Here is a 9,712-nt window from a genome sequence, read left to right as displayed (position 1 = left end):
GCTGAGTCACATTTGCCAGGGCAAGAAAACTGGTCCCCTATAATTCCCCCTTTTTTTTCTTTTTGTTAAGCCTGTTGTGGTGATGTATCCCACAAGACTTGCTACTTTCTGGTCTTTTTTGCAACCCTGGGAAAATAATTTGTAAATGTATCATAATATACAAAGTATTATTAAAATTAGTACAAACTAGTGGCTCCAGTGACCCACAATCTTAGGTTGATTCTACCAAACCAATGTTTTGGATTTAAGGAGACAAGATTATCATTAAGTGTTTGAAGAATCTCTTGCTTCGTTAAGTGTTGAATGTCCTGCAACTGTTGGTGTAACTCCAGTTGCAATTTATTAATTTGTCTCTTTAAATTAGTAGAAAAAGCTCTTTTTAGGTGATGTTGAATATCACTCCAGGAGAATTGGCTGGAGTTCCATTATATTGGGGTGACACACAGTTTGGAGAAACCAGGATCACAGGTCAGCTGCTGATGGGTCACTAGTGCGTCTTGGTGTTCACCGATCCAGTTGAGGGCTGATTCAACTGCAGAAAGCCAAGTAAGGATTTCTTGATCAATCTGGGCCTGTTACAGCATTTCTAAAGTGGAATTGGTTAAGAGAACATCAACAGTATGAGCAGTTTGAACTGATTTAGTGAGGGCAGTGGTTGCCATGGCAGCAGTAGCTGCAACAACTATAGCAGAGACAATAAATGCAATTAAAGTGCCGACAAACTGTCGGACTCTTAAAGAGGCCAGCACATTGTTAAGCACTACTATGCCATGGGGATCTTCTCATTCTTTGGTTACATTAACTGGCACCCATATTTGAGTTTGTCTTCTAACTATATAAACCATAGTGAGGCTTAACTGAGTAATATTGAGATGAGTAAGACAGCTGGCATATATGGAGGCTGCAGGAACAGGCAAAGAATACATTTTTGCTGATTTATTATAAAAGACTTGAGCTGTTCCTGGAGTTGCTAAAAACAAGTAAGAATAAGAGGTATAAACCATGACATAATCTTGTTTTAGAGGGCCATCTTGGTAGAGACATTAAAAAAAAATTTATACAGGCATTTTCTAGCAATAAAAGTCAAACTTATCTTCTAAGAATTGTAATGCCAAGGGCTAGTGTGGTTGGGAGAAACAATTCTGATAATAGGTGCTTCGGTACCAAGCTTCTCCCACCACGTATTAGTATATGGGACTTGAGGCAGAGCTGAAACTCTTGTTGTGCCAATCTTAGGCAGTACCTTCTAACTAGCTCCCCAGGTCTCCACTACAAAAGGACTTTTGGGGAGGAATGCAATAGCGGCATTCAGTCCTCTACACAAAGACCAAGAGACTGAGTCTTTGTGACTTTTGTCTAAAGTACAAGGAGAAACCAGAGAGAGATTCGAAGAATGGTAAATTCCCCTATGAATATACAGACCAACTGCGGTTACCATAGAGAGCTGATAGTAATCACTGTACTGTCCTTTGCTTGCTGTATAGAATTTTTCTTTTATAGGTAAGCACAAAGTGTCAGTAAGAACAGAAAAACAACCAGTAAGTATTTAGCAACATAAATGGTATTTTTTGGCGCTGACATCCAGTGTTTGTTTTCTTCTAATGGACCATCAGGGAACATCTATACTCTTCTAGTCCATTGAGTGTCATTAACGGAAAAGGGAGGTTCAACATTCCACCAGGTATGCAACTTAAATACTGGTGGGTCAATAATATGAGCCCAATAAATATGAGAGGAATTATTTTTAGTAGTTAGGCCCTGTCCCCCTAGACAGAGTATAATGGCAATTCATAGCAAAGCTTTAGCTGAATTGGCTGACAACACTGCTAAGTAAGTTATAAACCTATTTTCTGGGGTGTCTTCCACCTTAATATCAATAAGAATTTTCTCAGCTTGAGTATTAAGAGTCTTAATGCCCCCCAACATGTGGTGGGGACATGTCTGAAGGGAGCATTATAAGGCATTGAGAGATTTTTACTCTTTACTGGAGGCATCTGAGCCTGGGATCTCATGATTGAGGTGGTCTGCATCCTCTTTTGTTGGCAAGTCTAAACGTGTGTGTGATGCTGTGGCTGTCTGTTTCTTCTGGTTGTTCAGTGTTAGCTGGGCCATTTGGTCTGTCAGCTGATTGGCTTTCATCTCTAGGTAGTGGAGTTTTATGTCTGTTTTGTTCATGATAAGGTTTCACTCTTCTAGCTGGAAGCCAGACAGGACTTGTAGGGATGGAAACACATGCATACTCTCTTCCCCATTAAGGGGTCTACAGGACTTTGCCAAGTACCATCTCCCAGCGGATCTCTGTATATAACCTGAGGATAAGACAACTTTCGTTCTTTCTTCTGAAAATGTTTCTCAACTGGAGTACAGAGTGATTCATCACAGTTTGGAAAATTATAGGTAAACCTAGCTAACCATCAAATTTGTGGGTTTATACTCTTGACTCTTTTTTGTTGTTGTTTTTTAAGAAGATTTTTAAAGGTATGATGCAGCCATTGAACAATTGCCTGACTGGTTGGATTATAAGGTATCCCTGTTTTATGTTGGATATTCCAATGCTGAAGGAAGGCTTGAGTAGAGTAGGCAAGATATCCTGGGTCATTATAAGTTTTAATATGCTGAGGCTGTCTTAAATGACTAAAGGCTTCAAGCTAATAGGCTTGTATATTTTTAGCAGATTCTTCTGTTAAAGCAGATGCATGTAGGGCCCCAGAGTAATTATCAATAGAAATATGAATGTATTTGAATTTTCCAAAGGGAGCATAATGAGTGACATCTATTTGCCAAATCATTTGAGAATTTAGTCCTCGAGGATTAACTCCCGTGGATGGAGGTAATTTAGTAAGGGCTTGCCAGTCAGGGCATTCTTTAATAATTTGCTTAGCTTGGGAACAGGGAATATCAAATTGTCTTTGAAGTGCCTGGCTGTTTTGATGAAAAAACTGGTGAGAAGCTACTGCTTGCTGAGAAGCAGTGAAGACGCTAACTCAGGCATCTGCCTTATTGTTACCATCCACTAAGGGGCCAGACAGGCCTGAATGAGACTGAATATGAATAATGAAGAGGGGATGTTCTCGCTTGTCAAGGAGGGACTGTAAAGTCAGAAGTAAATTAAACAGATTTGAGTTTATTGAAGTCTTAATTAATGCCTGATCTAAATGTTGAATAATATAGACAGTATATCCAGAGTCATAAACTATATTTAAAGATTCTTTAGGCCATTGCCTAAAATCCCCAACTACAATAGTTGGGGATTTTTAACACCTCATTGACTTCAATAGATAGATCTTCCAGATAGAAAATCAACAGAGACAATGGTTTTAAATGACACACTAGATCAAATGGATTCAGTTGATATCTTCAGAGCATTTTACCCCAAAGCAGCAAAATATATATTGTTTACAAGTGCACAAGGAACATTTTCTAGGATAGACCACATGTTAGGACACAAAGCAAGTCTCAATAAATTTAAGAAAATTGAAGTCATATCAAGCATCTTCTCAGACCATAATGATATGAAAGTAGAAATCAATAACAAAAGAAAACTTTGTGTGTAAAAACACACAAAGACATGGAGGCTAAATAACATGTTACTAAACAATAAATGGCTTAAAAATGAGGTCAAGGGACAAATAAAAGTACCTTGAAACAAAAAAAAATGAGAACACAACAAAACAAAATCTATGGGACACCAGCAAAACAGTTCTAAAAGGGAAATTTATAGCATTACAGACCTATCTCAAGAAACAAAAAAAAGATCAAATACACAATCTAACTTCACACTTAAAGGATGTTGAAAAAGGGTAGCAAATCTCAAAGTGAGTAAAAGGAAGAAATAATAAATATTGGAGCAGAAATAAATGAAATATAGTCTAAAATACAATAGAAAAAACTAATGAAACCAAGAGCTGGTTATTTGAAAAGATAAGCAAGACTGACAAACTTTTAACCAGACTCAACAAAGAAAAAAGAGAAAGTAACATAACAAATAAAATCAGAAATGAAGGAAGTAACAACTGACAAAGAAATACAAATGATTATAGAAAATATTACAAACAATTATATGCCAACAAATTGGACAATCTGGATGAAATGGATAAATTTCTAGAAACCTGCCATCTTCCAAAACTAAATCAGGAAGAATCAGAAAATCTGAATAAACAATTTACAACTAGTGAAATTGAAGCAGTAATCAAAAAACTACCAACAAACAAAAGTCCTGGACCAGATGGCTTCACAGGTGAATTTTACCAAACATTCTGAGAAGAACTAACACCTCTTCTTCACAAACTATTTCAAAAAATTCAAGATTATGGAATTCTCCCAAGCTTATTTTTAAAAAAATTTTATGGGTGCTTTATTCAGATAGCTGATGATCTAAGAAGACAGCGGATTTGTACCCTAACAGACTATCATACATGTCCTTTCAATCCAGCCTTTTTTAATAGAGACAAAAAAAGTGTAAGTAAGGAATTTGGAATTCAAGGGGAAAAAGTGTAGATAAGGGATTTGGAATTCCAGGAAGAGGTTAGTCACATAAAAGCTGCAGTGTGGCAATTTCCATAGCACCTTTTCATCCTCTGATCAGTGATTTTCTATCTAGGTCCTGGGTCCTGTGTCTTGGGTGCTGGACTATCTCTCCCTGGAACGAACACAATGGCTCAGATATCATCTTCATTGCTTATGGTCTCTTCTGAAGCATAAAGATTGACTTGTTTGTGATCTGCTGGAGTTGGGGGGGGGCATACTTTCAGTTCTCTGATGTCTGTCTTAGCTTCAGCTGCTATAAGAAACTATCATAGACTGTATGACTTAAACAACATTTACGTCTCACAGTTCTGGAGGATGGAAGTCCAAGATCAAGAAGCTGGCCTCCTGAGCTCATTTTAAGAGGACAGCATTATCCTAATTCCAAAACCAGAAAAAGACACTAAAAAGAAAGAAAATTAATGGCCAATACCCTTAATGAACATAGATGCTAACATCCTCAACAAAATATTAGCAAATCAAATACAGCACTACATTAAAAATATCATACACCATGATCAAGTGGGATTTATTCTGAGGGTGCAAGGTTGATATAATATCCACCTAAACAAAATAAAGAATAAAAACCACATGATCATATCAATAGATGAAGAAAAAGCATTTGATAAAATGCAGCACTCATTTATGATAAAAAACATTCAACAAAATGGGAATAGAGGGAGCATTCCTCAATGTAATAAAGTCCGTATAGAACAAACCCTCAGCTTATATCATACTCAATGGGCAAAAAAACTACAAAGCATTCCCTTTAAGATCGGCAACAGGGATGCCCTTTTTTGCCACTCTTATTTAACATAGTACTGGAAGTCCTAACCACAGTAATCAGACAAGAAGAAGAAATAAAAGGCACCCAAATTGGACAGGAAGAAGTAAAACTGTCATTATTTGCAGATGACATGATACTGTATATAGAAAACCCCAAAGAGTCCACCAAAAAAACTACTAGAACTGATAAATAAATTCTGTAAAATAGCAGGATACAAAATTGATATCGAGAAATCAGTTGATTTTTATACTCTAATAATGAACTATCAAAAAAGTAAGAAAACAATCCCATTTGCAGTTGCTTCAAAGAAAATAAAATACCTAGGAATAAACTTAACCAAGAATGTAAAAGATCTGTACTCAGTAAATTATAAGACACTGAAGAAAGAAATTGAAGAAGATACAAATAAGTTGAAGCAGATACCATGTTCATGGATAGGAAGAATTAACATCATCTGAATGTCCATACTACCTGAAGCAATCTACAGATTCAATACAATTCCTATCAAGATACCAATGGTGTTTTTCACAAAGAGAATATATTTCAAAAATGTATGTGGAACCTCAAAAGACCTCAAATAGCAACAGCGATCTTGAGAAAGAGTAACAAAGTTGGCTGAGTGACCAAACATCTCTAGAGTTCTACTACCCTCAGAATTATGTCATCAGCTGCTATTCAACTCTATCTTCCCTCCTGTGCATGAGATGAAAGTCCTCTCTATAAACAACTATAGAAACTCTCACACTTGCCAGTAATAATTTATTAACAATCCTTAGATTCTCACTATTCTTCTCTAGGGCAGTAATACAACTTGCAGTAAACAGCCAAAAAATTATTTTCAAAGGCTTATATAATTAAATTTTGTGTAGCATTCCCCCAATGCAGGACATTTTCTCAGCTCAGCACCAGAGACATCTAGCAGTTGAGTTGCTACTATGTGCCACACCTACCAACCTGGATGATACCCTCTTGGCCTGCAGGTAGTGGATGAGTCAGTCCCAAATCCCCATTTTTTTGCCTGTGCTCTTGGACCACCCCTGATCCCCCTTGTGTTAGTTAGGGCCCTGTAAGGAGCAGACAATAATATAATATTAAATATGGAATATATTTTTAGAGAAAACACCTGTAAGAGAAAATAAGGAGGGAGACAGAAAAGGCTGAGTGAGCCACCAAATCTCAATGCAATTCTGAATCCAAATGAGAGAGAGAGAGAAGAAAGTTTGACCAAGTATCCTAGACCCAGGGCACAGTAAGGAAAGTTCAGGGAGGAAGACAGGAAACCTGGAGCCTAAGTCAGCCTTTGAGAGCAATGGTTCTGCCTTAGTTTCCCTGCTCTGCTGAGTCAGTGGCAAGATAAGCCCATGGGAAGTATAGCATCAGCACAAATATGGCAGTAGATGTCAGACTGTCACAGCAGGAACCATCAGTCAGTTTTGCTTCCTCTACCTGAGGTCTGGGATGTGCATTTTCATGATGTGCACACTGATCTAGTTAAGAGGGGAAAAAAATAATGATAAAGGAGAGCAAAGGGAAGAATTGCTGGACCAATGCCTTTAAGTAGATAAGAGGAGATGAAGCATGGAGCACCAGCCTGGGGACTGACTCTGGCTGGGAGCATAGGCAGCTCCCCTGTGGTAAAGGTCCCCACATACATGATGTTGGGAATCTGTAATAATTGTCTTCTAACGTGTTCAGTTTTCTCAGTGAAGCAGGAAACAGGGTCACTGGCAGTAATAAGATGGGGCAAGAGGGTGGATGTTTGAGCAGAGGATGGGGACACTGAGGAACCCTGCAGGGACAGGAGGATTGAGGGCAGCGGTATGGCCTCCCACGGTCTGGGTCATGACCTTAACATAACAGCGTCAGTGTGGCTGTGTGGGGCTCCAGCTTCCTGTGGCTGGTGGAGCAGGTGCAGGGCAGGCAGACACAGAGTCACCACCGGCTGTGCAGTTTTTCCAGGCAAGGGTGAAAAAGCAAGGGGGAGCCAAGGGAGGGAATAAAGTGATGCCTCATGGAAGTTAAGAGAAGGGAGGTGGGAACACTGAGGGGTGAGGGACAGTGAACAGACAGTAGGATCATAGACTCAGACCCCAGGGCTCCAGGGGTTGTTGGGAGTTGATGTACCACACGGTGGACTCAGGCCTGGAAACAGGCACAGTTGTGAGGAAGGTTTGCTGATCAAGTAATTGTGTGGGTATTTCCGGAGCTTGGGCCCTGCTGTGGGGATGAGCTGGGCAGATGGTGGGCAGAGTGTGGGAAGCGTGAAATGCAGACTGTGGCACGGCTGGGTTACTGGCAATGACAATGACAAGATCTAGGGGGCGACAAGGGAGGGGGCTAAGGGGGAGCAGGGCACAAGGTCATGGAGAGAGGACTTCAGGGAAGTTAGAGGCAGGGATTGAGAGCATCCTCGCTGCTGTAAAATCAGGACAAACCAAGTGGCTTGAAACGACAGACACTTACCTCACAGTGGCCTCGTTTACACGTCCAACATGGCCTCATGGGCCATGGAGTAAGGTGGGAGCAGGCCTCTGCTCCTCACAGGGGCTCTGGAAGAACCTGCTGCCCAGCTCATTCACATGGTTGTCTGAATCCAGATATTTGCAGGTGCAGGACTGAGTTCCCATATCCTTGCTGGCTCTTACCTTGGAGCCTCTCCCCTGGTATCACTTGTGGACCCTGCATCTCATAACCAGCAGCAGCAACAATCCTTCCCAGGTTGGAATTTCTCTGACTTCCCTCCTGCAGCCTCTCTGACTCCAGCCAAAGAAACTTCTCTAATTTTCAAAATTTATGTGACCTGACTGAACCACCCAGATAATCCCGAAGAACCTCCCTGTCCCAAGGTCCTTAGCTTCAATGACATCACTCAGGTCCCTTTGCCACGTGAGGAAACCTGTTCACAGGCTCCAAGGACCAGGCTGGGCGTCTCTGGGGACACTGTTCAGCCTTCCATACCTGATGGTGCTGTCACCGAAGGTCAAGGAGGCAGCGCTCTGGGAGGGTGACAGTGGGCCAGGAGCTAAAAGAAATGGGGGAGTGGCCTGGGGTCCACAGGGAATTCCTACAGTGAGAGGAGTGGGGGTTCCAGTCTGATGACAGAAGATTCATGGAAGAAAATGTTTAGGCCCTGGCTGGTGTGGGTCAGTGGACTGAGCGCCGGCCTTGAACCACAGGTTCGCCAGTTCAGGGCACATGCCTGGGGTACAGGTGGTGTCCCTGGTGGGGGTTGTGTGAGAGACAACCACACATTGATGTTTCTCTCACTCTTTCTCCCTCTCTTCCTCTCTCTCTAGGAATAAATGAGTAAAATCTTTTTAAAAAAGAAAGAAAGAAAATGTTTAGGGAAGAGGGAGAAACTAATGGTACAAGGTCCATTCAAGGCGAGGAACCCCAAGGGAGGATTTCAGAGGGAGACGTGGCCTCAGGGAGACCCAGGTTCCTGTCAGAACTTTGAGGTGCAGAGACATCCTGGGGGAGGGTTGTGCAGTATGGCTGGCCCTGGGCTGAGCACTTGGGGGCTCAGTGGGCAGGTTTTGGGGGTTGGGAGGAGGGGGTGTGCCAGGGGACAGAGTGGGGCCTGCAGAGCCTGTGGAGGTGAGCGTGCAGAATGTTTGGGGGACCAGGGGCGAGTGAGACAAACAGGGACAAGGACACAAAGAGGTTAGTCCTGGTGGCTTTAGGGCAGATGGTGGTGAGTTTGCGAGAGAGGGAGCAGGGAGGAGCAGGGGGTTGGGCTCTCACTTGGGCTCTGTCAATGGGGATGAGGAGGTTGGGTGGTGCGGTCTTAGTCCCAGTGTGTGGAGCCTTTCTTGACCCCCTGATTATAGGGTGGAAACCCTGGGGGAGAAGGGGTCTTAGAGGTTAATCCATGGGTTCACTGCTGACCCTTGTGGGGTGGACATGAACTCACACCAGCTCTCAGGTCTGCCTAGCACCTACTTCAAGAGAGGCATTTTGGTGTGGCCCAATGGATTGAGTGCTGGCCTGCCAAACAAGGGTTAGCTGGCTCGATTCCCAGTCAGGGCACATGCCTCGGTTACAGGCCAGTTCCCCAGTAGGAGATGTGCAAGAGGCAACCACACATTCATGTTTCTCCATTTCTGGGGCATCAGGTATGACCCTGACACAGGAGCCCCTCTTCTGTTCTGCTAAAAGGATAGAAGTTCTGGGGCAGCTGTGGCTCACTGGACCCAATAGCCCAGATGTGCACACGCACACAGTAGAGGGTCATGTAGACATTAAAAAGGTGTTACCAAATAAGATAATTTTTTAAACTGTTTAAAAAGCTGACCTTTGAAGAACAACTAATATCATTTTATATCACCTTAAAATTTGAAAACATATAGGAATTATAGATATTTTCTCATAATAATAATAATAATAATGACAATTACATGG

This window comes from Artibeus jamaicensis, unplaced genomic scaffold, assembly GCF_021234435.1.
Source record: "Artibeus jamaicensis isolate MK-2021 breed Jamaican fruit bat unplaced genomic scaffold, CSHL_Jam_final contig_469, whole genome shotgun sequence".
In the NCBI taxonomy this organism is placed as follows: Eukaryota; Metazoa; Chordata; class Mammalia; order Chiroptera; family Phyllostomidae; genus Artibeus; species Artibeus jamaicensis.
The sequence above is the reverse complement of the archived record's forward strand: the minus strand, read 5'-3'. Positions refer to the sequence as shown.